The sequence below is a fragment of the Charadrius vociferus genome, unplaced genomic scaffold (assembly GCF_000708025.1).
Source record: "Charadrius vociferus isolate BGI_N301 unplaced genomic scaffold, ASM70802v2 scaffold564, whole genome shotgun sequence".
NCBI lineage: Eukaryota > Metazoa > Chordata > Aves > Charadriiformes > Charadriidae > Charadrius > Charadrius vociferus.
In genome coordinates this window covers 466146-471471 of record NW_009647940.1, presented here as the reverse complement: position 1 = coordinate 471471, position 5326 = coordinate 466146, and the positions used below count along the sequence as shown (strand labels likewise).

The window sequence follows — 5326 nt, the reverse complement described above, 5'->3', positions numbered from 1 at the left end:
AGAATGTCTCAGCACTAAGTGTTTTTGTTTGCAATTTCTTTCCTAGGAATGAACAAACACTAGCACCATTTTAAAGCTAAATTGTCAGTGCTCATTTGCTTTGCTAATGCTTCCTTTGTACTGCTGTGTCTTGCATCTGTGTAGAGAGGGGTTGTGGTTCTTGGGTTGTTTTTTCAGCTAGCTGGAGAATTTAGCGTGCCAGATGTCACAAAGCGTTGAATTTATGGAAGCGGGGTTGATGATTTACCAGGTTTATGTAGTAGGAGTGAATGGTTCTTGAGATTGCAGTCCTATTGTCTTGGTTCTCTTCCTGTTGCTGTAATTTATGATATTCGGTGAGGAAGTCCGCATTTATGTTCGGATCTAGCCGTTTCCATTTCCTGTAGATCAGCAGAAAAGGAATAGGGTGAAAGAAAATGTCTTTCTTAGTGAGTCTTTGGTTTCTGTCTCAGTGGATTGATACCAAATTTGGACTACGTATGACCAGAGAGAAGCAGCTTAATACAATAAATTTGTTTGACTCATGCAGCATATTGAAGGGACGCTTGCTTCCAAGTCTTGAGATGTCAATTTGGGCATAACTATTGTGGTTATAGTAATCAGATCATAATTTTATTGAGATGACTTTACACCTGTCACCTTTGCCTACACACGAGCTTTTCTTCTGAGAGCCTTAGTGCCTGTGTCTTGCTGGAGCTTTGTTTCAGTTAACGGTATCATGTTTCTAACCTGTGTGGATGGCTATCCTTAAATAAAGACCTCTAATTTATCTGTTTCTTCTAACCTTTTCAGACCCTACTGCCTAGTTCTGCTTCACTAGGGCTAGTCTAAAAACTTAGGCATTACGCTTTCTAATCCTCTAGGCAGGTGCTTGAGACTGTCAACCCGTTTGTCAAAGTAATGGTTGTTTTTTTGTTTTTAATTTTTTTTTTTTTTTTTAACAAACTGCTTGGAAATTTGGCAGTGGCAAGGCATAATGCTGCAGGGAAGTCCCAGGAATTTATCACCCTTACCTCTGTTGCTGGAATTTTGCTAGTCGGAACTCTCCTGCTCTTGCCAAATAGCATTAGGCTTTTTGGTTTTGTATTAGCTTATGCTCAGAAAATCCTTTTTTTTTTTTTTTCCAAGCAATAATGTAAATGATCTGAATTGTGTGGTAGTGAAGGTTGGTTGCAAATAGTGTTTTGGCTCGAGTTACCTTCTTGTTTTTCAGTAGTATCTCACCTCAACTTCAAATTTCCAAAGGCAGATCTGTGAACCACAGTGCTCACGTTCCTGTGAGGGTAGGTTTGGTTTATTGGTAGGATATTAGTGTGGAGCAAGTGATTAGAGAGAATGGGATGCTACTAGTGCTTAAATTGAGTTTTTGTTTGTGCGTGTTTGTAATGTACTGGTATTCCTTAGTAATTCCAACAATTTTCTGTGGCAAATGTTTCATTATATATAGTGTGTAACCACCAATGTCAAGACCCCAATTAAATCTTGTGGAGAAATTAATCACAAAATAACAAGCTGCAAACAAATCTGTGGGTTGGCTTATAAGGAAAAATCCCTCCCCCTTTCTGTGCAGGTTGGTTTTTCCTGAAGTGGCAGTCACCCTGGTCTATTTGCTACCCAAATGAACAACCAGAGCGAATTAAAACTGCCTCTGAAAATGGAGAGGCAAATCTCAGAAAAGCTGGTGGATTTTGTAGCTCATGCAGTCGATCAAAACGTTACCCTTTCGGCATATGGTCTTTGTATAGCTCTTTTTTGAAGGCGTACTTTTCTTACACTGGCAGCATACCTTTCTTGTGAGCTGGATTAATTTAACTGAGCTATGTATTGCAATCAAGCATTAAAATTAATGCTTTGCTTGGCATTTCAGTGCTTCATGGACATTCTAATTTTCAGCTGCTGGATTTGTTTGGACTTGTTGGGGCCTGACTCAAACATAGTGTTAGAGGAGTGAGATAAAATTTTGTGTGCAAATGCACACCCTCCACAAAGCAGCGCAAGTACCCATTTCAGCTCCAAAACTCTCAGCATAAGTGTTTCTAGTGACACTGACATTTGACTGTCCAGAACAAAGCAGCAAAGCCTATTCCCTTTCTAAGCACTTCAGTGTTGCAAAATCACATTTAGCACCAAAATGGCCATTTAGCTGGAATGTTTTCACAGCTATACTGGTTGTGTTGGGAGGCTTAGAGCCTAAACCCTTTAATCACCTTTTCTGCTGTGGCCCTGCCAGTCAGGCTGGAGGTGTCTGGCGGAAGGATGCTGTGAGGCAGCAAATGCAGTGCCCTGTGCTGCTCAGTGTCTGTTGCCTTGCTGTGATCGGGCTCACAGCAAAGAAAACATGCCATTTGCAATCATTAGTTTCTTGTTGTAATATAAATACAGGCTTATTTTTAGCTTGAGAAGTAATAGCAAATAATTCTGTTTTCTTATTGCTATGTGTTTGATCACTTCCAATCTTTCAGCCCCAAGAGATAAGAGGTTACAAGTGCAGGTCAGGCTACGAAAAGGCTTGAAATGCTGCAGGGCTTTTTGTTTTAATCCCTTCAAGGTTCCAGTCTTTCTTGTGGTTCTGATGTAATGTGAGAAATTAAAACAAAAGACAGCAGCCAGATGGTACATTTCCAGGATCGGACAGATTAGTTTTTTAGAAAAGGGAAAAGTTTACTAATACCTATTCTTTTCTGGAGGTTTTTGCTTCTGTGGAGCTCAAGTGTCTGTCTTCTGCGTGCTTCTACGAAGTAGGCAAACAGTGGAATTACAGCTACTACTGGGTTTAAAAAAAAAAAAGCCCACAACCCCATAGCTTGTGTTCACTGAATATCAAATAGACATGATTAAAAGTCTGATTTTCGGGCTCATAGGGTGTGCTTGCTGGACAGTAGTCCAGAAGTTGGCTTGGTTCATCCTTGCTTGTTTTCAGAGGTGCCCTAAACAGCTCCTGCAGTGGGCTCACTTTATTTGCTTAAAGCTCTTCTCAATTTGATTAGTTTAAGATGAGGCTCTGAATTTGCACTTTCCCTCTGCCCTGTTGTTTGGGAATTATTCCATGTTGTTAGCCTAGGTTGGCTTTGTGGTTACAGAATATTTTCAAGCACTCCAAGTTTCCCTTTTTAGGTTTTCATTGCTTTGATATTCCATTTAGATAGCTGTTCTCATTCAAATTATTGCATTTAAATAGTGTATCATGTATGTCTCTGATCCCAAGGGAAACTACAGAAGTTCTGTAATATGGAGGTTTTGAAATCATGCTGTACTCACATATATTTGGTTTCGGTTTTCTTCAGCATGTGCCTTGCTGTGTTCAGGTGGAACCTTCACGTGGCTGAAAAGAAAAGCAAACAGAACTCAAACTGAAAAATGAGGACATGATTAAATGAGTTTTCTTTCCTTGATTTTAGGGGACATCACACAAAAGGGGTATGAGAAGAAGAGAGCAAAGCTGCTGGCTCCGTATCTTCCACAAACCCAAGGTAGGTGCTTGTTTCAGCTGCCATCAGAATTTTGCATAGCCTTGACACTAAGGGGATCTCTGGAATGGCTATAGAGTGGAGTGCTGAGATTTCACTTGCCAACTCTGAACTATTCTGTTTCATATGTGTTTCCTTAGCTGTCTAATGATTACACTGTGGAGGCTGCATAGATGCCATGAAGTCGTGGGCAGTATTTTGCCTCTAGTTTGCTTGTTCGTATGGAACTCCAGGGATTCCTGGTAGTTCCAGAGCTGTTTGGTGGGTCTCTATATTGAGTGCTATGTATTTCAACACTTCCTATGCCCTGTCTTTATCTCCCACATGTAAATCACATCCTGCTCCCTTGTCAGCTGAGAGTTCAAGGGCTTTGAATCAGTCGTGAAGTGTGAGGTCCTCAAGAATCATTCTTGAAACCTTCTTAAAAATGGCTTAACCGCAGAGTTGGTCTGTACTGCGTCCTTCTTTCAGCCATCTTAATTCCTTGTCGGAGAAACATTACAATTTTCATATTTGATGGTTTATTTTACCAGAGTAGCTGAATTCATGTACTTTGTTTACGTCTGTTTCTGTTGGTTCAGAGATCCTTAGCAGTAGAGCTGATTGTGTGTAGGATAATTATATATAATTGTAAACTGAAGGACATGACTGAAAGTATGCCTCAATTATTATAGGGATGCTTACCCAAAATAATTGTACTACTGATATGCTGAGATGCTTAACCATTAAAAAATAATGTGACGGGCTCTGAGCAGTTTGGGGAGTGAATGGGTGCGACAGGCAGTCATGACTGGACTTACTGTCATTTACTGAGACTGAACTACTGCCAAAAAAATTACAATAAGAGTGAAGGCTAAAAGTGCATTTATTGACCATAAGCACTGCATCTGTTGGGGAGAAAGATCACATAGGGAACAGGCGCCAGCTTTTGTTGAATAACTGAGCTAACGTACTGAAGGTAGCAAGGCAAGCAGAAATTGGTTTTTAGCCTTCAAATTTGAGATTTTTGTTACAAACAGGTCTCATTCCTGCTCTCCTCCATCCCAGTTGTTTCTCAACTTTCTTTTGTTTGCGTATTCAACAAAAGCTGGCGCCTGTTCCCATGTCCAAGCCTTATTGCCATAGTGGGTGCTTTATACGCAAGAGAGTAGTGTATTCTGGCTGAGCTAACGTACTGAAGGTAGCAAGGCAAGCAGAAATTGGTTTTTAGCCTTCAAATTTGAGATTTTTGTTACAAACAGGTCTCTGAGTTCTGAGGATTGCTTCCCTGAACCAGGGTGTGATAGGAGTCCTTGACAACTAGGTTGCTACCTTTGCATCAAATCTGTTTCTGTTATTTAAAGAAACCAAAAAGTAATACACATCACTAGTCCCTCTTTAAGGTCTTTATAAGTTGAGCAGGTTTTACAGTTGCTCAGTCCAATGTGTGTATATACCAGTGGAGATCTTGAGTCTTAGAAGGAAATGTAAGCTCCTTTCATATCCTTCTTGGCAGACTTGCTTTTGTCCTGGAGTCCGGTGGAGGCTGAAGCTCTACAAGCTGCTTTTCATCTGACAACATGATCTTGTGCCCCTCATGCCTTTGCACGCATGTTTGGTTTGTTTCAGAAAATATTGTTTAATTAGGAGGAAAAAAAAAAGTGTTTGGCAAGACTGTCTGTGGCCCTGCTATTTTAATTGTCACGCTTTTCAAGGCTACAGAATGAGCCGAAGCTCGGGAAGAGACACAGGCTGATAGGAGGTCACCAATTAAGATAGCATTTTGACTGCCATTCTGGCTCAGCCTGCCAGCTTTTCATATATCTTATATCCAGCTGCCCCTATGTCTGGGAATCTCCTGTTGTAAAAATCCTGCTGAA

General features: G+C 40.6%; 1 protein-coding gene across 1 annotated transcript in view; it reads left to right on the top strand.

Moving 5' to 3' along the window:
* Positions 1 to 3403: 3403 nt before the first annotated feature.
* Positions 3404 to 5326, top strand: part of DIP2B (DIP2 disco-interacting protein 2 homolog B (Drosophila)) — a 36484-nt gene continuing 34561 nt past the window's right edge. The window contains exon 1 of the mRNA XM_009883175.1: positions 3404 to 3470. The gene's annotated coding sequence lies outside the window, so the exon portion shown is untranslated. The remainder of the gene's footprint in view (positions 3471 to 5326) is intronic.